This window comes from Diabrotica undecimpunctata, chromosome 1 (genome assembly GCF_040954645.1).
Source record: "Diabrotica undecimpunctata isolate CICGRU chromosome 1, icDiaUnde3, whole genome shotgun sequence".
Lineage (NCBI taxonomy): Eukaryota > Metazoa > Arthropoda > Insecta > Coleoptera > Chrysomelidae > Diabrotica > Diabrotica undecimpunctata.
The window spans coordinates 24661772-24689392 of NC_092803.1; the positions used below are offsets into that span (position 1 = coordinate 24661772).

The 27621-nt window shown below is 35.2% G+C and overlaps 1 pseudogene; it reads left to right on the forward strand.

Annotated features, from left to right (window-relative positions):
- Positions 1-119: 119 nt before the first annotated feature.
- On the forward strand, positions 120-27574 carry LOC140435013 (uncharacterized; annotated as a pseudogene).
- Positions 27575-27621: the final 47 nt, after the last annotated feature.

Below are 27621 nucleotides of genomic sequence, written 5' to 3' on the forward strand. Positions count from 1 at the left end.
AAAAGACAAAATGCAATCGTCGTTCTGTCCGTAGTTGCAGTAAGTTCACTTTGGTGTATTCTTTTGTTTAGTAAAGTTGTGTTTAAGTTTTTATCAAAAGTGTTGAAAATAAAAACTCCAAAACAAAGTGCAAGTAAATTAATTCTTCTGAAAAAGTGGATTAATAGGAAAACAGAGTTCAAAATCATTGATGACAACCATATATCTTGCACGGTTTGTAACAAACCGGTAAGTATTATGTTTAATTTTAATTATTGTTTTAATTTTTAAATATTTTTTTAAAAATATAAGCTAAATATAATTTACCGTTAAAATGTAAGTTTTAGAATAGGACTGTCATTCCTCAACTCCTCAAAAAACATATTTGGTTTTTGTTTGGTTTATTATTAACCCGTATATTTTCGCTTCTTCAAAGTTCTGGAAAACTTTTTCCAAATGTTTTTTTGTTCTCGCTAGTATTAGCACACCATCCGCGTACGTTATGAACTGTTTCCTGCTATTGAAAATAGTCCTGTTTGTGCTCATATTTGATCTTCTTACGATTTGTTCTAATACTAGGTTGAATAAATTCGGTGATAACGGATCTCCTTATTTTAAACCTCTATTCACTGTGAGTCTTGAAAAGCTTCCTTTCATTGTTGCCCTATTTATCGTGTTTCTAAGCGCCATTCTCATTAGCCTTATAAGCTTTTCTTGTATTACTAATATTCTCATGGCCTCATATAGCATCGTTCGATTTAGGGAGTCATATGCTTGTTTAAAATCGATAAATGGCATATGTAATCCTAAGTTTTGTTCGTAGCTATTATTTTGTATTAATTTTAACATACTTATTTAATCACTAGTTGTTCTTCCTGGTCTAAGACCTCCCTGGTATTCTCCAATCACTTTGTTGTCATATTTTATTAATCTTTTCCTAATAATTTTTGCAAGTATTTTATAGACAACTTCTAATACTGCTATAACTCTATAGATTTCGCGCTCCGTTTTGTCTCCTTTATTATAGATACGACAACTAAGAGCGGTATTCCATTGTTTCGGCATTTCTTCCTTTTGACAAATTATTAGTGTCAAGTGAAATATCCTGTCATATTTTTATTAAGTCTAATTTATTGTCTATCAAAGGTTCTATTTATAACACTTACAAATTTAAAGTCTTTATTACTAATTTATTTCACAATATTTATTTATATTTATTTCCGCGTACAATTATATTTTCGGACTCACACCAACTCGATATTCAAAAACTAACTAACAGTTTACAACAAAATTCCTCTTTAAATATCAAATACCGTTATTCGAGAATTACGGCGATGCCCCATCGAAGAGCCGAGAAGGTCACTCATTCTGGTTTTATTCGGCCTGCTTCTGGAAATTTCGAATAGTGGGTGACTCATCAGAATTCAGGTTGGCAAATAGGTCTTTCAACTGAGCGCCGAAATTACTAGAATAGAAAAGAATTAGTAATAATATATTTACAGTTTTATGCGCCATAATATTTATCGTAACAATCCTTTCCTTCAATCTTTCGCCACCTTCCTTAAAAATCTCAGCTGGAATACCACTTCCTTCTGCACTTTTGTTATTTTTTAAGTCTCTTATTATTTCTTTGAGTTCATTTAAAGTTGGTTCCGCTCATCTGTTTAATTTTCCTGTTGTTTCACCTAGAAGTAAGCCTTCTTTGTTTCTGCAATACTGTGGATTATTCTTTGTAGTTTCTCTGGATTCTTTAACTCATCATTCAACTAATATTCAACTAATTATTTAACATTCAATTATATCATTCGAAATAATTAATAAAAAAGAAGCACGTTCAATTTTGGTAAATAGAGCCACTAACTATGAGTAGAAGGGCTTGATAGAGAGCATTCATAATAGAAATACCACTGAATTACCTTTAAAAACGACAGATCAACTGTATGCTGAAGTAGAGAAATTTAATACATTTATTAAGACTCCTGTCTGGAAACGCAGTGGAGATTGTGCGCATGACCAAAATAAACAATTATCTATAGAAATAAAGAACCTCACGCAAAAAAAAAAATAAAAAGCTCGAATAAACTATCATAATTCAAATATAATAAAACATTACTTGATAGAAATATGCAGGAATTTTTCTTGTTAGCCTTCTCTCGTCCATTTTTGGACATACGCCTCTCCCAACTCCTTCCGTGGATCTCTATCCTGAGCAACATTCTCCTAATTTGTTCCGACTATTTTTTTAATGTCTTCCACCCATCTCATCTGTGGTATTCTACCAATTCTACTCCGCTTGGCTGTCTACCAATGTAAGGGCTCCAATGTTGTATTGTGGCGTTCCAATGTTAATCTTTTTGTCTAGCAGTGTGACTTAGCTTCATTTGAGTTTGGCAATTTTTGTTGCCATATAATAATTAAATTTACTATCAAATGATATTTATTTATACATTATAATCATCAATGGCGCTACAACTCTTCGTGAGTCTTTGCCGCGTTTACTATTGCCTTCCATGCTTGTCGGTCCTGTGACAGTAATTCCCATTGTCGCACACCCATTTTCTCTAGATCTATTTTATTATTAATTTAATATTTTGTCTGAATTTGACAAGTCTGTTAGAAGTAAACAACGTGTGCTTTGTTAATACGTTAGCAGGTGACATTAGGAGCAAACATAATAATTCATTGCATTATTTGATTATAATATTTTTTTTTTATTTATAATTAATAAATGAGTAATAAAATTACTTTATTCAATTGTAAAAATATTATTTAAATACTTCAAAAATACAGAAAAAATACCTACTGTGCCGCCTACTGTACCATCCTTTTTGCTTTATTTAACGCGATACGCATTTTTAAAAGTAGGGATTAGTTTCTGATCGTATTTTCGACTATCTTTCATACCAGTATCTAGCTGACATTGCAAGATGTCAGCATATGATTGCATGTGATCGAATATACCTACCTGCTTTTTCTAGTCTTATAATCTTTACAAATCGTTCATTAGACGCAATTTGTGATCTTATTTAAAATCCCTGAAATTGAAAAGTTTTAGTTGATTTGTCGTCGTGCATTAACAAAGTTATTGTTTCGGTTTGCCAAGTAGACAATGGAAACATGCCCAGTTGGTTTATTTTTGAAATTTCCGTATTTTAAAAACGTCAACTGGCGTTAAGGATCATTTGTGAATGCCATGAAATGTAAACAGAGCGTTTAGTACATGCATTTAATGTTGTTATGCTTATTTTATGTAATATTAAAAACAAGTTCACATCATTTTCTATTTCGTACCAAAATGTACCAATTTTTCCGAAACTATACTATACTTGCAAAAAAGAATATAATAATATAATGGTGTATCTGTGAAAAGTATACGAGGTGTGGCTATTAAGCCGCGTTTATACGATGACAATTGGCGAGACAATTTTGTCAGAAGACAACTGACTGGAATGAATTATTGTCTTCGTCTAAACACTTCAGGCCAATTGCCTTGCCAACTGCCCTCACAATTGGCCCAAAATTCAGTTGTCTCCGGGAGTAGACTGAGGACAATGAGCTGCGCCCAGTGAACCCCCCACCACTCGAAATCTCAATCGTCGCGACAATTGGCGCCGTGTGAACGGTATACGCCAGTAGTGCTGTCTTGTTTTTTGCCAAAAACCCTCACCGGACACCACAGATGACGAGCAATCGGCCATGTTTTAGCTGTCTACTGCCATGGCAATAGTTGGCCACGTATAAACATCTTCTCGTTCAACTGAACTGGCCTCCGGCAATCCGCAACCACGTGATGACAATTGTCACGCCAATTGTCATCGTGTAAACGCGGCTTTAAATAACGATGCTGGTACAGAAGTAACAAGTACGTGCAAAAAGTAAGTGAATGACAGCTGTGTAGAGCGAAACTCTTTCTTTTGTATACCGTTTTGTTTTTCAGGAGCCATCTATTATAAATTGATCGTACTGCAGCTGATTCTATATCTTCCATTTATTCATGATCATCATCATGGCATCTACACTCCTATCGGAGTGATTGCCGCCCTCTTAGGGCTCTTGCGATTCATTTGTCGCGGGGAATGGGTGTCTAAAATGTTTCTCCATTCTTTTCTGTTTTTGCTTATGGTTTTCCAATCTCTAGCTCTCATCTTATTATGGTCCGCAATTATCTGGTTCTCCCATCTCGTCTTCGGTCTTCCTCGTGGTCTGCCTAATTTATTCATGATTCTCTTTTTCTTACCTCAAGTGATTAAAAACACAACATCGAGACACAGTCGATATATGTTTATGAAAGAAGACACAAGCAATCTTAGGGTCTTACAAGTACTTACTAGTATCTCGGGAACGACTTGGACAGTTTAAAAGAAATCTCAGTGCTTTAGTTTTAATAACACTGATTACATTTGAATTGTAAGTAGTTCCTAGCGAAATTAGTGAAAGCTATAAGATCAAGTTGCAGAGTTACGGCATATATCTAAGCAAGTAGTACCCATGAATCCAACAAATAATAACAACAGAATATAATACAAAAATCCATTGGCACTGATATTTTTGGACTATTAGAAAGCATTCAATACCATAAGCCAGCAGAAAATGTTAAAAGCATTGAGAGAATGCCGAATATAATTGCTACACACATCATCATCATCATTCTCTTTGTCTTTATCCGTATTAGAGGTCAGCTTCCCTAATTACATTTCTCCATAAGTTTCCATCTTGGGTCTTATCAATATCAATACCCTTTATATGTTCTGCCTAAGCGTCCCCCCCAGGTCTTTTTTGGTGTTCCTCCCCTACTACTTCCAGGAACCCGCAGATCAGCACTTCTTCGTATTGGGTGATTAAGGTCTATACGTTGAACATGACTAAACCATCTAAACATGTGCTCTCTCATCTTGGCAACCATTGGTGCCACCCCTAATATACGCATTCCTAATTTTATCCTTTTTTGTCACTCCACTCATCCATCCGAGCATTCTCATTTCCGCCACATGCATTCGGTGTTCTTCTTTTTTTATAACTGGCCAATTCAGTTCCGTACATCATAGCTGGTCTTGTGGCTGTTTTATAGAATTGTCCCTTTAGCTCGATTGGTCTGTCACACATTTTTCTGTCACTCCAGTCGCTTCCTTCCACTCCATCCATCCAATCCTAATTCTACTGCATACATCTCTATCTATTTCTCCATTTACTTTGTAACAACGATCCTAAGTACTTAAAACTATTACTTGACACAATCATTTCACACCTTATCAGTCTCTCTCACACCTGTCGTAACACTAGTTGTTACTTCCTCATACATGTCTCACACAATCGTTACATATTCACCGGGGACTTCTTTGTTATCCTCTCTTGTCCACTTTGTTATGTAAGTTGAGATTCTCTTTTTTTTTGAAAGAATGCGTTAACAATGGCCGTATCTAATGCTATTGCTAATTCAAGCATGTCATCTCCAGCTTCATTTCTAGTTTCAAATCCTAGTCCTTTGCTCTTCTTCTTCTTCTTAAAGTGCCTATCCGTTCCGGATGTTGGCGATCATCACGGCTATCTTTACTTTATTTATTGCAGCGCGGAACAGTTCAGTGGTAGTCGTGTTATACCACTTTCGTAAATTTTGAAGCCAGGAAATGCGTCTTCTTCCCGGTCCTCTCTTACCATTTACTTTCCCTTGGAGAATCAGCTGGAAAGGGCCGTAACGTTCTTGATTTCTCATTACATGTCCTAGATATTCCAGCTTTTTAGTTTTGACGGTCATGAGAATTTCACATTCTTTCCCCATCTACGCAGGACCTCCACATTAGTAACTCTGTCAACCCAGGATATACGTAAGATGCGCCTATAACACCAAATTTCAAAAGCTTCGAGCCGATTCATAGATGCAACAGTCAGTGTCCATGCTTCCATTCCGTAGAGCAGAACTGTGAATATGTAGCAGTTCAATAGACGGCATTTTGTTTTTAATGATATGTCTCGACTGTTGAAAATGGTTCTCATTCTAACGAATGCTGCTTTTGCTTTTATTATTCGCTGTTTAATTTCTGTTGAGTGGTCCCATTGGCTATTTAAATTGGTGCCTAGATATGTATATTGCTCGACTCTTTCGATATTCTGTTAGTTGATTGTAAGATGAGCGTTTAGTATTGGTTTTTTACTAAAATTGTCATAAATTTGGTTTTCTTTATGTTAAGAGCTAGTCCGTATCTGTTGCTGACTTCTGTTATGCGATTTGTTAATATCTGTAAGTCATTCAGATTATCGGCAAAAACTATAGTGTCATCTGCATATCTAATGTTATTCAACCATTCACCGTTTATTAGTATTCCTTTCGCACAACCGTCTAAAGCTTCCTTAAATACCCATTCAGAATAAATGTTGAACAACAATGGAGACAAAATACAGCCCTGTCGTACTTCACGTTCTATTGCAATTTTATCAGTTAACTGGTCTTCTATTTTGATTTTGGCCGTTTGATTGTAGTAAATGTTTCTGATAATTCTAAGATCTTTGTTGTCAATTCCAATTTCTTGCATTAGAGTAATTAATTTGTCATGTTTTACTCTGTCAAATGCCTTCTGGTAATCTATAAAGCATACGTATATGTTACAATTCACATCCCTGCATCTCTGAAATAGCACCTGTACAGCAAAAAGGGCCTCCCGTGTTCCCAGAGCATCACGAAATCCGAATTGTGTTCTTGTTAGTTGTTCCTCACATTTTGTATATATTCTTTTGTGAATGACCTTTAGAAATGTTTTAAGTAAATGGCTCATAAGGCTTATAATTCTATAGTCTTCGCACTTTCTCGCATTGGGTTTTTTTTGGTCCTTTGCTACAATAACATAATTAAATATACCTACCAGAATGCCACAGCTAGCGTAAGATTATCTGGACAAGAAACAAATCAATTCTGTATGCAGAGAGGAGTACGACAGAGAGACACCGTGACTCCAAAGCTATTCACGACGCTTTTAGAACATCCTTGTAAGAAGGCAGATCTGAACGAGTACAGTATCAACATAAATGAAGAGGAGCACAGTCATTTGAGATTAGCAAATAACATCGTCCTTATAGCCGATCGTATGGATGATACAATAATACTGTTGCAAAAATTATATCACGCTTGCTTCCTTGGAGGTCGGACTAAAGACTAATATCAAGAAGACGCAAATAATGACTAATCTGGTGCTAAATCGAAATATTGCTGTTAATGGAAGGGATATTGTGTAGACTGCATCATATAAGTACTTAGGACATGAAATTTGGTTGGGCAGAGATAACCAGTCGCACTGGATTAGCCTAGGCAGCGTTTGGTAGATTAAACTATGCATATGCCTCAAAAGACAAATCTTTGACCAATGTGTGTTACCTGTACTTACTTATGAAGCGAAAACATTAATACTCACAAAAAAGGTAGAGAAATAGATTCGCGGACTCAGAAGGCTATGTAGCTTCAGATGTTGGGTGTCTCTCTGAGAGACCGTATCCCACACAAAGAAATAGGTCGTAGAACAAAAACAATAGACGCAAAATGGAATTTGGCAGGACACAACCAGATGGACTGATGACCTGAGCCTCACAAGACAGAGACAGATGAAAAGAGCTGAAGAAGACCTATGTCCAGCAGTGGAACCCTGCAGGTTGATGATGATGATGATGATGATGATAATGATGATGATGATTATAATTTCATATACATTTTCATATCCTTTTTTGTTTTCATTGAGAATACTAGTAAATGTGTTAAAATAAATCCCCTCAAATATATTTATTGGGCTAGATTTAACCCTTTAAAGAAGCAATCTCGTTGGTATGTACAATCCCTTATGTACACAGCTAATTTCCTTTATATCACATACGTGGGGTCCGATTACAAGATCCTGTGTCGTCTGCGATATAGTGTCTCGCAGTCATGTCAGATATGGTTAACACGCTCAGGTTCTTTACTATGGATTCTGAAGCCTAAATCTCCTTCTTCTTCTTCTTCTTCGTCTAGCCATTCACGTCCACATCTGAACATAAGCCTCTTCAAGTCTTCCTTTCCATTGTTTTTTATTGTACGCTACTTGTAGCCAATTTTTCCCGGCAGTCCTTTTCAGATCATCTGTCCATCTCATAGGAGGTCTGCCTCTGGGTCTTTTGTGTTGGTATGGTCTCCAGGTTAAAATTGATCTGTGCCATTTGTTTAGATCGCTCCTAGCTACATGTTCAGCGTATTCCCATTTCAACTATAATGATTTTTGCACCACATCGGTGACTTTGGTTTTCTGTCTTATCCATGTGTTTGTTTTCTTGTCCTTAAGTGATATACCTAGCATTGCTCTTTCCATCGCGTGTTGAGTGACTCTAAGTATATTCATATTCTTTTTTGTGATTATCCATGTTTGTGCCGCATAAGTTAATATCGGAATAATGCATGCATCAAAAACTTTAGATCTAAGATGTAATTGAATTTGTTGATTTCTGAGTATATAGTTCAGTTTACCGAATGCAGCCCAAGCTATCTTTCTTCTTCTTTTTATTTCTTCAGTTTGAATTTCCCTATTTAGTATTATTTTTTGTCCTAAGTATATATATTCTTCAACTTTTTCTATAACTTTATCGTTTATTATTGTCACGGTGTCTTCGGAGTGCATGACTTTTGTTTTGTTTAAATTCATTTTCAGTCCTATTTTAGAAGATTCGGTATGTAGTTCTAAAAGCATGGTTTGCATTTCTTGTAGGTCAGTAGCTATCAGGATTATGTCATCTGCAAATCGTAGATTACTGAGGTAGCGGCCATTGATGTTTATTCCCTTATATTTCCAATTTAGGTTTTTAAAAACGTCCTCCAAAACTAAGGTGAACAGTTTGGGTGATAAAGTATCTCCCTGTTTGACTCCTCTGTTCAATGGTACAGGGTTCGTGTGTTCATTTTCATTTAGGTAGTATGTAGCTGTAGCTTGGTTCATGGTTTCTTTTATTAAGTTAATATATCTGCTGTCTATTCTACAATTTTGCATTGCGTTTATTACGGCCGTGTGTTCTATGGTATCGAAAGCTTTTTCGTAGTCTACAAATGCTAGGAAAACTGGAAACTTGTATTCGTTACATTTTTCTATTAATATTTTTGTGGTTAACAGGTGATCGGAAGTTGAATAGCCTTTTCTAAAACCTGCCTGTTCATATGGTTTGTATTCGTCTAATTTCCTTGTTAGTCGACTAGTTATGACTTTGGTGAGTATTTTAAACAGGTGTGACAGTAGGCTGATGGGTCTGTAGTTTTCCAATTTTCTACTATCACCTTTCTTGTGTCATAAGAATACTTTAGAGTTGTTCCAGCTCTTAGGGACTTTGCCCTGATGTAAACATATGTCCACAAGCTTAGTTACAATTGCAATTAGTTCCTTACCTCCTTCTAATATCATATCTGTGGTAATATTATCTTCTCCTGCAGCTTTATTTCTCTTCATATTTTCCAATGCTGTAGTTACCTCTGAAATTGTTACTTTTGGCATTATTTCTGATCCAACATTTTTTATTAATTTCCGTGCTGGTCTCATCTCATCATCTTGTTGATGTGTTCTGTAAAGTTCTGTGTAAAATTCTTCTATTCGTGTCAGTATGTTTTCTCTAGTTGTGATTTCATTTTCGTCTTTTCCCATTAATGATATCATCTGACGTCGTCCTAGTGTCGGTCTGAGGCATTTCATACTCTTATTTTTTTCAATAGTTGTTGTTATTAATTTTTCGTTTTCTTTTCTTTTTTGTTGTCTGATTCCTTTTCTAATCTGCCTATTAAGTTCCTTATATTCGTCGGTTCCCCTTTTGTTAGATTTATTTAAGATCTTCCTTCTTTTTATTTGTTGTAATATTTCTTTGTCTAATTCATTGTATGTTGTTTTTGGTTTTTTCAGTTGCAGAAGGCTTTTATTCACTGTTGCGGTAATAAGGTTCTTCAAATCATCAATATCATTGGAGTTTATCTGCTGCATGCTAACTTGATTTAATGCATGCGCTATCTTTTTATTAAATTCACTATTTTTGATTTCTTCAGATGTCCATTTGTATCTTTTTTCATGTATTCTTTTTCTTTCTAGTTTTTTGTTAATTATTAGTTTTGTTCTTATTAGTCTATGATCGCTTCCTAGGTCAAACTGTTTTAATACTGATACGTCTTCCACTAGGTTTCTATTCTTCGTTAGGATATAATCTATTTCATTCTTTGTCTTTTTATCGGGGCTCATCCATGTCCATTTTCTGCTTGGTTTTTTATTGAAAAATGAGAAAAAGCTGTTTTAAGGAGAAAAATCTCCTTAAAACAGCTTAATTTAATTTTTAAATCATGTTATAAATATCGAACCGATAGGCCTGGTTGGGAGCATGGGAGCTTCTATCTGCTATTGCCATAGCGTCAGCATATAGACTGGGGAGTATTATAAACTCATCCTCTGATTTAGGAACTAGTAAGTTTATACCTCTGTAATTTTCTGGCTGTTTTTATCTCCTTTTTTTGAATAGTAGAATTAGTTCGCTCGTTCTCTATTCTTCCGGTATTTTATTGTGTTTTATAATTCTTTTAATTAATGTTGGTAATTGTTCTGTCATTGCTGCTCCACAATATTTCAGTAATTCGTTTGGTATTCCGTCTTTACTTGCTACTTTTCTGTCTTCAGGGATTTTAATATTTTCCGAACTTCCTGTACATTTATATTAAGTTCTTCATTTGTGGTAATTTCTGATGTTTCCGGGTGTAGAGTTGGTTGTTCTTCCTCTGCATAGAGCTTTTTTAGGTAGTCAATCCACACTATGTGTTTTGGTTCTATTAGTTCCTTTACCTTCGTGTTATGACCTCTTATGATCATTTTTTATTTTTCTTACAATTGCATGTGTTTCATTTCTAATTGTTTTGTAATTATTTTATACCTCTTGTGTTTAGGTTTGACATGTATTTCAGGTAAGCTTTTTTCTTTTCTTTACATTTTCGTTCACTTCTGTAAAAACCATAGAGTTCTTCGCCTTGGGAACGATTTATTTTTATTTATATTTCTTTCGCCAAGAACTTCCTTGGCCGAGGCTAAGATATTAAACCTAATTTTTACCCAGCTTTCTTCAACTCCATCACTTTTTGTGATATAAGTGTTTCTGCTTTTTTCGGTTATTCTTTTTTGGAATAGGTATCTTGTCGAGGCATCCTGTAAGCTTTCGACTTTTATCTTTGTGGTGTATTCTGGTGTTTTGTTATCACATATATGTGTTTTCGTTCGAATTTTGCACAATACCAATTTCTGATCGCTTTCTATTTCTACTGATGTTAGTGTTCTTACATCCAAGATTTGATAGGGCTGTAACTCTCTATTCGAGAATTCGTATCGTTTCGCAAAATTTTTTGCATTTCCGAGTACCAGTTAGTTTGGGTTTAGTTGTTTAATATAATCTACCCATGTCTGGCTTTGGTGTTCTAGTAGCTTTTGTTTAATTTGGAGATTTAGCCAATTTTCTCTGTTTTTTATCTGTGGGTTGAAGATTGTATTAGTCTTTCGTCTTATTTTGATTTTTTTTTCTTTGCAATAATATCTTTAAATCCTCTTCTGGTGATTGATATCTTTTCAATTATAGTACTACTTTACGGTGCTTTAGTTATTGTCTGCTTAAATCCACATCTCACTTATTTAGTGGAATGCGTTTTCGCTCCTTACTTCTGGAATATTTCCTATATTTTCGCTAACTATTCTTCTTAAAGTTCTCTATTTTGTCCGCTTTTTGTACGTTTAAATTATCACATACATTTTTGTTTGAATTCCACAAGATAAAAGAAAGAAAACAACAAAATACCACAGGTAATCTAGAAGCAATCACAAGAAGGGATTCAAAGGTGACAACAATACAGCATGCAAGGGACTTATCAGAAAAATTAAAAAAGATAGGAAACTAGTGAACAACATCACAACAACATTCCAAACAACCAATACATTTAGGTCTATCGTGTTCAAAATCAAACCTAACAACACAAAAAAGAGTTAAAATAATTGCATCTATAAAATACCCTGTCAATGTAACAATTTTTATGTATGTATCAATTTATGTTCAATTATACACAATACATATGCAACACTCAATACACAAACATGATAAACGAACACAGAAACAAAACGCACAATGCACATACAAATAATACAAAAACACAAAATAATCAGAATTTGATGTCGCGAGGGTACAAAATCCACCTTCAGACTTTTTTTTTCAGCTAAAGGCATCGGTTGTTGTCTACAAAAGAGTCACCAAATAAATCAACCGACAATTTTGAAAAGACATAACTCCTACAACGACTTTGGCGGTTATACTCTTTTCACATCATTCTTAAATAATCTTTATTGAAGTGGAAATCGAAATGTCAAATATTAGTTAAAAATATAATTTTTATTGTGGCTTAATCCCATATAAATATAATACTTAACTTAGATATGCCACAAGATTCAGAACCTTATTAAAAAGATACTTGCGATACCAAATTATCTCTAACACATATTTGAAAATGCTAATATTTTATCGATAATATTTACTATTTATCCAACCGAATAGACATTGAATATCTTCAACGAGAACTCTTAAAAAATAAATTCACCGTTACTAAGTATTTTTGACACTATAAGGAATTACAAGAGAGTCGTCAAGTGCTATTGAAATGTTAAGTACGAAGATGGATTGTAGGATCAAGTTATTTTAATAAAGAGATGATCAATAAAGAGCAAAGTTCAGATATGTTGAAGTTGTCGTATTTTGTTGAAATTACCGAAAATTTGCGAATATTCAGAAAATACCAGCTAGAAGGCAGTTCTTGTGGGATTACCAAGGTTGTTTGACAATTAAAGTAAATTTCAGATAAAGATATATGCCTGAAGCACTTCTCCAAGTCTATATTTGCCCACTTGGGGAATCGGTCAGAGGAAAAACTCGACTCAGACTGCAGGGTTATACCTGGTACACAAACAAGTCTAAAATTTAAATAGTGGTGGAAATTTAAATATTTTTTTATTTTACTAGGAAAATATACCTCTTTATTTCAGGCAGGGCTTTTTGTAATCTTGCTATGTGCAAGATAAATTACCAATTATGTGCAAGATAAATTTAATTATTAAATTATTAAGAGCTTTAGAACTGAAACGGATGAATATGTACATACAGATAGCCATGAGGCTCTTATAAGCCCTAAGGTGTACTCTAGGCTAGTGTGAGAATGCTGAGGAACTGCACATACTGGCGGAACATAACAGTGTCATACTGATATGCGTTCTAGGTCATCGCGGAATACGCAGTAATGAAAGAGTTAATGCATTTGCCAGAAGAGCATTAGCTACACACTACTTCCGTCCACAGCCGGCTGTGGGAGTGCCACAAAGCATCTAAAAGGTCTGGATCTAAAGCCAACATAACTCGCATTGGAAAATGCATATCTCGTCGAACACATGTCAAAATTGGACTTCTTCTTCTTATTACGCCGTCTCCTTTCGAAGGTTGGCAATCCAAATGGCAGTTGTAGCTTTGGAAACTGTTACACGAAAGATTTCTGTGAATCAGCGGTCAAACAATCTCCTCAGGTCTTTCAGCCACGAGTTCTGGTGTCTTGCAACTGATCTTTTGCCCTGCACTTTACATTCCAATATAATTTGGAGTAATTCATATCTAATCTTAACTGAATATTATCACCTCTTAATTGAATAAACAAATAAAGAACGGAGTAAAGGAAGATTTAAGGATCTATAATGAAAAGAAGGTAGAAAAAATAATAGAAAAGAACCGAAGCCTGAAATGTTTAAGATCAAACTTAGGAAAGCCTATAATAATCTCATTGAAGGATAAACATGGAAAAGAAATAAGAGAAAAGAACGAAATCCTAAAAGTTACTCAAACATTTTACCGTGATTTATATTTCTCAAATAAGAACCCAGATAACACTGCAAAGGAAGATCTTAAGAGAAAAATAACGAATGTTAACTCAGAAATACTCCCTAATATAAAATCCTTCGAAATAAAACAAGCTATGGCACAACTAAAGATCAATAAGGCTCTGGGCCCAGATGGAATACTTGTAGAAATGTTGAAGGAGGAGAGTGAAATTATTCTCGAAGAATTGAAAAATTTTTTCAACGAACATCTTCACAGAGGAGAAGTCCCAGCTGATTGGAATGAAAGTTTGACCAAGAACTATAGGCCAATCTCCCTGCTGTCCCAAATGTACAAGTACAGTACAGTCATATTCTTACAGTCAGAACGCCAACAGAGAAAGCCAATGAATATAAAGCTATAACAATCAACAGAGGAGTTCGCCGGGGAGATGTTATCTCACCAAAGCTATTCACACTTGGACTGGAAGACGTGTTCAAAGACATTAACTGGGTAGATAAAGGAATAAATGTTAATGGAAGAAAACTGAGTCATTTGAGATACGCTGATGACATTGTAATATTAGCTACAAGTTTCGAAGAACTACAGACCATGATGACGCAACTATTTCAAGCTTTGGAAAAAGTAGGTCTTAAGATGAACTTGGAAAAAACAAAAATAATGACAAATACACCGAACATTAGAGAAATAACGTTGAACGACATAAATTTAGAAACAGTAAGTAAATACATCTACCTGGGACAGATAATAAAAGTTAACAAAGAGCTTCATGTCGTCAGTCCATCTAGTTGGTGGGCGTCCTCTGCTCCATATTGCTTCTTGTCTTGGTTTCTACTCGACAATACGTTTTGTCCATCGGTTGTCTGATAATCTGGCGACGTGTCCAGCAAAATTTCAATTTGGGGACGCGGTATTTTCTATGGCGTCTGTTGTTTTTGTTCTACGACGTATTTCTTTGTTTGGGGTTTGGTCCCTCAGAGAGACACCCAACATCTGGCGCTCCATAGCCCTCTGAGTCACGAGAATCTTATTCACTACCTTTTTTGTGAGTGTTAATGTTTCCGCTCCATAAGTGAGTACAGGTAATACACATTGGTCAAAGATCTTCCTTTTGAGGAATATGGGTAAATCCGATTTAAATACATAGTTTAATTTACCAAAAGCTGCCCAGGCTAATCCTATGCGACGTAGGAGCTCACGTGTTTAGTTATCTCTGCCCAACCAAATTGCATGTCCTAAGTACTTATACGATGCAGTCTGAACTATATCCCTTCCATCAACAGCAATATTATGATTTAGCACCAGATTAGTCATTATTTGCGTCTTGTTCATGTTCATATTCATCTTTAGTCCGACCTCCAAGAAAGCGTGATATAATTTTTAAAACATTATTATTGTATCGTCAGGTTTAGAGACAAGGTGTCTCGTTGCCGTACTCCTCGCTGTATACAGAATTTATTTGTTTCTTGTTCAGATCGATAGTCTTACGCTAGCTGTGGCATTTTGATAGATATATTTAATTATGTTAGTGTAGTGATGGTCTATTCGGCATTATGTCAGTGCTTTTAACACTGTTTGATGGCTTGGGATGGGAAATTGGTATATACATAAATGAAAAAACAGCATCTACTCTTAGAGGGTTACACCAAAAATTTAAAAATCCAAGTTACTGGTTCCAGTGAATGTTTGTGTAAAATAGTACATACCGTGGGTTATCGATGGGATAAAATAAATAGTAACCGAAAATTATGTTTAGAATAAAATAACATTTAAGAGTTAAGGAAATTTTTTTAAAGCAAAAAAAAAACGACACCTTGCGGACGTTTTACCAATTTTATCTATATAATCATCATCATCATTCATCATGGTTAACGTAAACCAATTTGGAGAAGATATTGATCATGGACTTCGGATACCAAGATCCGGCAGGGGAGGAAGAACACAAAAATGTAAGGCTTCCCAGGTCGTCAACCCACGAAATCCTTACCAATATTTAAACACTAATAAAGATAAAGTGTGCACGTGGAACGTTCAAAAAATCTGTACTTGGAATGTTCGTAGTATGTTTGAAGGGGGAAAGATACACAACACCATTCAAGAAATGAAAAGACTAAATATCGACGTGATGGGAATCAGCGAGATGAGATGGCCAGGCTCGAGACAGTGCTGTGTGGATGAGCATATGGTATACTATGCGGGAAACGACAAACCACATCACTGGAATGGCGTAGCATTGATTCTGAGCAAAAAGGTCGCTGGGGCGGTGATCAGCGTGATACCTCTCTCTGACAGGGTCATTCTGATGAAGCTACAAGGCAGACCCGTTAATACGAACATCATTCAAATTTACGCTCCAACATCAGAAAAACCAGAAGAGGATATCGAGGAGTTCTACGCAATTGTACAAAAAGCACTAAAATACACCAAGAAGAACGAGCTAACCATCATCATGGGTGATTTCAATGCCAAAGTTGGCAAAAGCAGTGTAGAAGACATCGTCGGACAACACGGCTTAGGCGAGAAAAACGAAAGAGGAGACCGACTCATACAATTTTGCCGGGAAGAAGATTTTACCATTGCTAACACGTGGTTTAAACTTCCCCCAAGACGACTTTATACGTGGAAGTCACCTGCAGATACAGCCAGCAATATCATCAGAAACCAGATAGCCTTTATTCTCATTAACAAAAGATTCAAGAACAGCTTGACTTCGGCGAAGACCTTCCCAGGAGCAGACGTCTCATCGGACCACAACCCATTAGTGGGCCAGATAGAACTCAAACTAAAGAAACTCATCAAAAATAAACCTAAACAGAACCTGGATTATGACACTCTAAAAGACCCCGTAGTTCGTCAGAACGTGAGAGATACAATGAGACAAAAACTAGAAACGGCTCAACAACAAGAACAGAATGTAGAACAAAAATGGAGTTATATCAAAAACGTCATGCTGAATGCGGGAAAAGAACATCTGGGAAAGAAAAAAAGAGTAAAAAATAAAGAATGGATGACTGATGACATTCTGCAGATGATGGAACAAAGAAGATTAATGAAAAACAGGGACGCGAAGAAATACCAAGAAACCAACCAGACTATTAAAAAAGAAATACGAAGAGCCAAGGAGACATGGATGCAAGAAAAATGTAAACTAATCGAGGAGCTCCAAGAGAAACACGATCATATAAATATCCACCGAAGGATTCGTGAAGCCACTGGTCAATACAAGAGGAGAAACACACACCTCCTCATAAATAAAGACGGTAATCTGGCGACGACAGTGAATGAGAAGTTGGTTACCTGGAAAATATATATCGAAGAACTTTTCTGGGACGACCGCGGCAACCTTCCGGAAATAAATTGCATGACAGGGCCGTCAATTCTAGAAAGCGAGGTAAAGGCTGCTTTAAAACAGTCTAAGAATGGTAAGGCTACAGGTCCGGACGAAATACCCGTTGAACTTATTAAGGTGATGAGTGAAGTGAGCACAAAGGAGTTAACTGAACTGTTCAACGCCATATACGATTCAGGTAATATCCCAGATGAATGGCTATTGTCAACATTTGTAACGCTACCAAAAAAACGATCTGCGAAAACGTGCGAAGATTTCCGAACTATCAGTCTTATGAGTCATGCACTTAAAATTTTTCTTAAAATCATACATGCCAGAATTTACAAGAAATGCGAAGAAAATGTCGGTGAAATGCAATTCGGATTCCGCAATTCTATGGGTACACGTGAAGCACTTTTCACCTTACAAGTCCTACTTCAGAGATGCCGCGATGTCAGTTGTGATGTCTATATTTGTTTTATTGACTACGCCAAGGCATTTGACCGTTGTCAGCACCAGAAGATGGTCACCGCACTACAAAGAGTAGGATTGGATGAGAAGGACATTCGGATCATCATGAATTTATACTGGAACCAGCGTGCTCAAGTCAAGGTCGAAGACCAACTGACCGACCAAGTGAAGATCATGCGAGGAGTAAGGCAAGGATGTGTGCTATCGCCGACTCTTTTCAATATATACTCTGAGGAGATTTTTAATGAAGCCCTCACAAACCTAGACATGGGAATCCGAGTGAACGGTGAATATATCAATAATATCCGCTACGCCGATGACACTGTGTTACTAGCAACCAGCCTAAACGATCTGCAGGCCTTACTAGACCGAGTGCGAACTGTGAGCGTATCATACGGACTGAACCTTAATATTAAGAAAACTAAATTCATGGTTGTCAGCCGTACAAATTTAGATCCCGGGGCACTAATGGCAGGTAGCGAAGAGATCCAGAGAGTCGACAGATTCACTTACCTCGGAATCGGAACTACCCTCAACGTACAATGGGACTACGCTCAAGAGATTAGATCCAGAATTGAAATGGCACGGTCTACATTTATTAAGTTGAGATCCTTGCTGTGCTGCAGTGATCTCAGTTTGGGAACCAAGATGCGGATAGTGAGATGCTACGTTCTTCCAGCGTTACTATATGGAGTTGAAGCCTGGACACTGACGCAAGCCACTGAAAAACGAATCGAAGCCTTCGAGATGTGGATATACAGAAGGATACTAAAAATATCTTATGTGGACCATGTCACCAACGTTGAGGTCCTACAGCGCATGACAAAAGAAAAAGAAGTGCTTAATTTAATTAAACAACGTAAGCTTGAGTACCTCGGCCACGTGATGCGGAACGAAGAAAAATATCGAATTCTTCAACTTGTTATGCAGGGTAAAGTATTTGGCAGAAGAGGACCGGGACGCCGTCGTATCTCGTGGTTGAAAAATCTCCGACAATGGTTTGGGATGACCTCAGCGGAGCTGTTTCGCAGAGCAGTCAACAAAACCATGATAGCCTTGATGATCGCCAACATCCGGACCGGATAAGGCACTGAAGAAGAAGAAGAATCATCATCACCATTGGCTCCACAACCCATGGTGGGTCTTGGCCTCCTCAAGGATAAGTCTCCATTCTCTCTTATTCTTCGCCTTGGCTTTCCAGTTTCGTACTCCCAACATTCTCAAGTCTTCCTCCACCTGGACCTTAAATCATACTCTGGGTCTGCCTCTCCTTCTCACTCCATCTTTTCTTTAGTTATAAATATGTTTTGGCGGCTCCATATCATTCATTCTCTCTATGTGACCTAACCACCGTAGCCGGTTTATTTTGATGGACCTAATAATATCAGGTCTGTCATACAGGCGGTAAAGTTCGAAATTATAGCGTCTATATATCTATATAAACCAAACCTATATTCGTAACTCCCGTTCTCATCGACAAACTTGGTTTGATATCAGCAACCAAGATTTCGGAAAACCAGTATCAAAAAACTAACGTTTAGTCATAGTTCACGTCTTTCCTTCCTTCCTTCCACCCCATTATTCTTCTGTTATGCAATGCATTAGGATGTTTTTGTTCGTATTGTTTCTTAAGTATTTCAATATTTTGCAAAAATTAGATTTTCTTTACTTTCTCATTGTTCTATGTGTGCGCAGATTCGTTGCCATTTTTTATTTTTTATCTTTTCGTTTGTTCTTCATCGTTTTATTTATTAAGTTTTCTTTGTAGTCAAGTCGTTTTGTCTTTGTATATTTGATGTCTTGTGGTGCTTGGGTGCTCATACTTTTCATGTAGAGGGTTTTCTTTTGTTTGCTGCACTTTTTGGTTTCTTCGGTTATTGTTGCTTCGTCATCTATTAGTTATTTTTTCAACTCGGCTTCTTTCATTTTGAATTTTCCATCCTTATATATATATATATATATATATATATATATATATATATATATATATATATATATTTAATAGCACTGAAATCTAAGAATACTTGTTATTTATATACCTATATTAATCATACAAATCACACCGTAGCGAATCATGGCTACAAGTTGGATAATATAACATTTCGTTTTTTTTTTCCATTTAAATTGTCTTTGCTATTAAGCAAAATTAGCATTAATTTTGTTTCTTTAATTTGTGTATTAAATGATAAATACAATTTATGTAAAGGACAATTCAATCACACAATCAATCATTGTTAATCCTTGAAACTACATAATATTTTTTTGTTTTCTGACACTTGATTAGCTTAATTGATCCTAGAAATATCAAGCAATTACACTAAGTAAAAATAGCAAATTTAACTATTCAATCAAATTTTGTTTACTGGAGAAGTTTCAACAACAGCGTAGTAGTACTAAATGATTTGTACTTGATAATGATTTCTCTTGCACTTGCCTCATTATAAACATAACGTCGGTGCATAATCTTTCCGACCTAAAATCTTTTGTTCTTCTGCTAGCGTTATAATTTAAGCAAATTATTTTTGATGGATTTATATATCTGTTGGTTATAATGTAATATCTTATCATATCATATATCTTTGTCCTCGGGTGTTATTGAATGTATATTTGTGTTGGTCTTTGTGGTTAAAAAAATGTGTTGATTATTCTAAGCTCGTTATTCGTACAGAAGTTTATCATCATTTCTCCATTTTTATTTTTACCATTTTCGTTATGTTTTTCCTTAATTCCGGGTATTACTTGAATGCCCACTCGAGCGTTAAAATCCCCCAATTTAATCATCTTCCCTCTGACTTAATTTACTACTTGTAAATATCGTGGGTTTCAAATAATTAAGCAAAAAGACTAATACACGACAAGACACGACAGACTAATAAAATACAGGGTGTTTCATTTAAAATAAGTATGTAGATTCGTAGATATTTAATTTTTACTAAAACTTTGCATTTTTATACAAATCGAAATAAATCAAAACACCCTATATTTAGGTATATGAAATCCTTATAAAAGTATAGCTTTTTTTAAGGAAAATTCAGAAATGTCATCAAATATAGAGTGTTTTATAAGAAAAAATATGACTTTGATATACCACTGTTTTTGGAGCACCATACCACTCTTTTGTATTGTAGCACTGCGTACTACAATGATATATGCAAGGCCAGAATCGCTCGTTGTCGAAGAGTGTTGGGCGGGTTTCTTTTTTAAACATATAGAAACTATATCGTATCTTAAATCCAAGCACAATTAGATAATATGAAATTATAATTTATTATTGGACGCCACCCCTGGTTTATCCCCGAAGGGGACGAGCAAAAAAATTAAGATTTATCAAAGGTTTACAAGAAAACTATACTTTATTATTTCTTAGTAATGAACAAAAAGAAAACATTAAAAGTTATGTCATCCCAAAAGGATACCAAAATACCATTTTATGTTTACATTATCATAAACAAAAAAGCTTTGTATCGTATTAAATTAAGAATTAGTTATAAAGAAAATGAATATATATATATATATATATATATTAACCCCAAATTTCAAAATTTGTTTACATTGAAAATAATAAAGTTATTTATCAACTACGATAAATACAGAAATTAAACCTTTAAATAAAATTAAAACACTTCACTATATTTTCATTCTTTGAGTTCATAATTATTTCTCGTTTTCTTGATAAAAGATATAATAAAAATTGGTACAACCTGAATCTGCTCTGTTTCTTTTCTTATTTAATTATTCAACCAAATGAAACCATTGATTCGGCTCCATCCTATATCAATCCATCACCATCCTAGATAAGAGGGGTTAGGTATTCCATAAAAAGATAGCGCTACTGGGCCAGGATCTGGAATAACTCCATACCAGTATTATCTTGAGACATGTATTAGAAATATATCAGCATTATAGAGTCTCCAATAAGGGTCTAAAAATAAATATCTATCTGAAATATGGACAAGAAAAGGATTTCTTAGCTCACCTCTAAATGAGACCCACGGCGGAAACACGTCTTAACGGTTGGACTTTCTTAAGAGAAAAGAGGGAGACGCTATTCTTGCGCTCTCTGAATTTGAGCGTAAGTGACAAGTTGATGAATGGGCTCATCTACCGGATTATTTGGGAATTACAGAAGAATCCTTGAGTCGGCTACAGGTACTTGACAGATAGATGGGGTTAGTAGTTTTATTTAAAAAAAAAAATAATCGAAATTTACAATGATTTTCTTTTAAATCTTTTGAAACGGTTACAGTATAATTTACATTATTTTGGATATTTATTTGGATATTTAATCATTTTTCATAAAGAAACCATCCTAAATATATTGTATTTTTTGCAAAATGTTAGAATGTTTCTAATTCGCAGAACAATTTTAACATTTGTTTTTAATACAGATTGCAGTCCTCTAGAAATAGATTTTTATAACTTTTGATGTAGAAGAATTAGGGAAGCAGGAAGCAGCCTTTGGTACTCCCAGAGTTACAGCCGGTTCGTTTGACTTGTTCGAGCCTGTTTTTGTATGTTGATCTGTTTATTAGTTACCTTCAATGCCTTGATGACCTGGTACCCAGACAAGCTCAAACTTGTTCCGGTCTCCCAGTTCATTCAGTTCTTTGATGCCATCTCACACCAGTCTAGACCTCACTTCCTTACACGCAAGTACCTTAAATGCCGCTTGACTATCTGACAATATATGGATCTGCGCTTTTTCAAGAGCTCTCTCATTATTTCCTTTTGCACACTTCACCACGATATGATGGGGGTCTGATTTTTTGGATTGAGAATTAGAGGGAGATTAATTTCCTTGATGCTCCTATTGATGTGATTTTTACAATATCCATTTTGGACGAGGACTGGTTTTATAGAAGAGAGTTCAGCGGATCTACTTGCATCATCGCAAAGACGAATTGATCTGGAGACAACGGTATTAATGACCGAATTAATTTGTGATAGTGGCTGATAAGAGTTGGCATGCAAGTAACGATTGGTATAGGTCGGTTTTCGATAAACAGAGTGATGAAAAGCATGGGATTGGTTTTTCCTTATATTATAAGAACGTCGAGAAACGGTAGAGATGAATCAGTTTCCATCTCCATAGTGAACTGTATAATACGATGTATACCATTCGGATGGGTTTGAGAAGACACCAAATCATCTCTGCTGTAGGGCCACATGACGAATGTATCGTCAACATATCGTAACCAACAACGTGGATAGTGCTCGGGTCTAAGTCGAAGTCTTCCACAAAGATATTGGCAAATATTGGAGAGTGGGGGGATAATATATATTATATAATTATAAAGAATAGGTTAATTAATGCGAGTAAATAATAAAAAAAAGGAAAAAGGCATAAAAGGTAGAAGATAATCGTAAATACGTATTTCTGACTATCTGGTCATCATCAGTACGGTCAGGTTAGAATAGAAAAAAATTAAATTTGAATATGAACATGACAAATAATATCAGATTTTTAGGTATGGTTTTGGACCAAAAGCTCTCCTGGAAAAAACATACAGAAGAACTTAAAAAATCATGCCAAGCAGGACTAAATTTTATGAAAATTATTTCCAGCAAAAACTGGGGAGTAGATCAAAATACACTATTACATGTATATAAATCTTTAATTAGATCCAAACGCGACTATGGTGCGATAGTTTATTCATCAAGCAAAAATCAGTATTGAAAACATTAGAAACTGTTCAAAACACAGCTCTACGAATAGCTACAGGTGCGTTTCGAACGACACCAGTTGAAAGTTTACAAGGCTTAACAGGAGAACCACCACTAAGTTTACGATGCAAATACCTTTCTTTCTCATATGCTTCTAAAATAGCTAGTAATAAAGAACACCCTACTTATACCAATACGTTCACAGATCGATTTCAAAACACTTTCTCTACAAGAAGACTAGATCCACCATTTTACGAAAGAATTAGAAGAAACCTTCATGACCTACATCTTAAATTTCCTAAAATTTTCCCAACAAATTTCCTAACTTCTCCACCTTGGTTAATACCAATTCTCAAGAATAATACTAACCTTAATATATATAAAAAACGTGAGACTATAACAGACCTGATCAAACAATCATTCTTAACAGAAATGGAAACTTATAAGTCACTATAAGATATACACTGACGCATCCAAATCTTCAGATGGTGTTGGTGCAGCCATCCTTACACCCAATACATCCTTAAAATTTAAATTCAATCCTATTACTTCGTCATATACTGCGGAGTTGTTTGCAATATTACAAGCACTTATCCACATAAAAGAGTAGAACCAGTCCCCGTCTCTCATAATAACCGATTCACTAAGCTCACTTCACACTATCAAACGTTTATATACCAATAATCCAATTGCCTCACATATCAAATCAGAAATAAAGATTCTAAAATAATAATAAGATCATTGTTGACTTTATGTTTGTTCCATCACATTCAGGTATACAAGAAAATGAAGAAGCAGATGAACTAGCCCGCTCAGCATCTTTCAGCCAGGACTCCATTAATGAGGTTTCTTCAGATGACTTTAAGTCAGAAATAAAAAATAAAGTGTTAAGTGCGTAGCAAAATAAGTGGAGTGCATCACAAAATAAACTCAAGGAAATCAAACAGTTAGTGAAACCGTGGCTCCAACCCACAGCGAATAGACACGACCAAGTGAGAATAACACGTTTGCGACTAGGACACAGTAACTTTACACATAAACACCTCTTTACGCGAACTGTGTCACCAATGTGTGAAAATTGTCAAGTAACACTCTCGGTAAAGCATATACTAACTCAGTGCAAAACATATGATTCAGCAAGAAAGAAACACACTATACCAAATAATATAAAGGAAGCACTAGGAAAAAACATGAACATTAAAAACACAATCAGTTATCTTAAAGACTCAGGACTGTATCAATTATTGTAATTTTTTCTACCTTTACCTGTATTATATATTTAGGTCGCTAATAACTCTGGTGGTTACAGCGTAAATAAATAAATAAAAAAAAGTATGGTGTAATCCATTTAAATCCAACCACTGTTTGGTTTTGAGGTTATTTTGCAAGTACTACAAAGTAAGTAATTAACCACATGTTTGCATATAATAGTCAAACTTTTACCTTACGTTTTTATTAATTTACTGAGATTACTTGCTTTTGGGTTCACTGAAGATGGACTGATTAGTCCGAAAACGTTTTGAACTTGATCCTTTTGGATTTTTAAATTTAATTTTTAATTAAATATAGCACTTACAAAGTAAATGTTTTACTTCGATGTACGAGTTTTTTAACTATATGGTATACAGCCAACTCTTGGGAAATATTCCTTTTTAATAACAAAAAAATGTTTTCAAACGCTTATAGTGTAACGGTGTAAAAGCTGTAAAAAGATATAATTCTTAATAGCGCTGATTGCCAGGAATTGCCCGGAAATTAATATTTATAAAATTAACTTTCCTACTTGTGTGTACCAAATAAAAAATATGTTAATATGTTAATTTGTTTAATTTACACTTATTTTTGCAAAATTGTAAGCTTATATAAATGCCTATTTTGACCTTTCTGTCATGTTTATAATCTGGCCTTAAGTGATAATAAAATCAATGACTGATTTACATGATTATGAAAGTAAGAACTGTTATAGGAATGGAAATAACAATCTTTCACAATTACAATATATTAATTTTTGATCAATTTCTGCAGATTTTAGTAAATATAATTGTATACTAGAATAGTCAACTTAATTGACTTTCCCTCACTCTCAATAGCTTGGATAAACGGGACCCATATCGGGAGTAACTGGGCCAGCGTCTGGTCCAGTTACCCCTCAGGACCTCAGAACCTAATTTTTTTTTCCATCCTTTACTTTTTCAAAGCCTAGGTTATATGAGATTGTTTTTGTTTCAGAAAATGGTACGAACGTACATAAGAAAAACTCAGAAAGGTGCTGGCTTCTCATATACCACGGAAGACCTTAAAAGGGCAATTGGGGATAATAGAAATAGCATCATGACGACACGGAGTGCATCATTATTTTATAATTTTCCACGATCTACACTGAAGCATCGAGTCAAAGGAACGCGTGGGAGTGAACTGGCTTCAAAAGAAGGTAACGGTGGTGGAGGAGTTCGGTCATATTTTTCGTCTCTTGACGAAAAAAAATTGCAGATTGCATAAAAATTATGGACAAAAATGAGTTTGGTCTATCCAGAGTACTAAGTATTAGACTTAGGACAATTGTATATAAGACAGAATATTATCAAGAGTAAATTTAAAGACCAGAGACCAGGCCCTGACTGGTTTAGATCATTTAAAACTAGGCACCATCTGTCAATAAAGAAACCTAGGAGTATTGAATATGTTAGATGTTGTCAAGTGAACCCTTGGGTCATCTATAATTTTTTTGAAATATTAACAAAAACTGTGGAAGAACTAAACCTTCAGGGGAAACCAGAACAGATATTTAATTGCGACGAATTGTCATTTTGCCATGACCCTAGTAAAACAAAGACCATTGGTGCAATTGGTACAAAAAGCATACGTAAGACCAGTTCGTCTGGCCGAGAAAACACATCTGTTTTGTTGTGTTGTTCTGCTGATGGTCAAATGATACCTCTCTTCTGAGTATTTCAAGGTAAATACGTAATTGATTACCTATTGGATTAATGAGAATACAGCATCCCAAAATGCAGTTTATACAACGTCTTGAGATTGGATAAAAACTACTTTGTTTTTTAATTGGTTTAGAGATGTTTCTTACCTAATATTACAAAGGAGAGCTAAGTTAACACGAAAAAATGAAATTACTATAATGTAGTTACTTTCACACATGACACATTTATTACAACCATTAGATGTGTCAGTCTTTAGAGGTCTGAAAAATAGTAGGGACAAGGCACTCAGTAAGTGGCAGAGGGAAAATCCTCGCAAAAAAATTCCTAAAGAAATATTTGTACAAATGATAACCAAGCTAGCACATGAAATACCTAGTATTGATATTATTAACGGATTTAAAGCCACAGGAATTTATGATGCTGATAAACAAAGTCCTAACAGAGATGCAATTCCTACATCAATATTTAAAAAAGATGATTTGCTTTGATATAAAAAAAAATCTTCCCAATCCCACTACAGCACACTTGGAAGCCACTGCTTCTTTGAATTTCCAACACTTAGTAACTATCCCTTCCTCAGCCACAGTACAATCAGAAGACAGTAGGCCTACATCTTCAGCAGCACTACAACCAAATGCGAGTCTGTTATAGCCACTGAAAATCAAGTAGACTGCAATTATTCAAATGTAGGGCAACAAGCATCCCATACTTCTTCAGATACGGTACAACAGATGTTTCACGCTTTAATCCTAACAGAACAGCAAGAAACCTCTGTATCTACCTTTGCAATGGTTAAAAGAACAGAAGCTAGTTCTGCAAACGAAGTTCAAGTAGAAAACGAAAGCCCTGTCTCGCCAATTGGACCTTCTTTACAAACACGTAAATCATTTGAGGAATTGGTTTTTGAAATGATGAAACAAAACAAAAGACCACAGAATTCAGGGGAGAAACGAAAAATACTGGTCACTAACTGTGAAATTATCACCTGCAAAGATTACCTAAGAGAAAAAAGAACAAGAGGAGAAAGAAAAACTGAAAGAATTAAAAAAAATATGAAAAGAAAGTCCATAATGAAAGTTAAACGAAGTAGGCCTACACTAAGCTTTATAAGAAAAATAACAGTTTTGATTGTATATCAGAAAGTAGTGATGCTGTTGATTTGCAAGATATTGTAGAAGAAAATGAAAAGTATTTAGATAGCGAGAAGAAATTTGAAATGTTCTGTAATAATATTGATGAGCAGACCTGTGGAAATTTTCAGCAACTAGGCCTTAACCAAATTGTCAAAAAAGTTGGTGAACATGTAATCTTTGTATGAAGAAGAGGATTTTCCAGGAAAAATCTTAAGCTTTCATCGATGTAGAA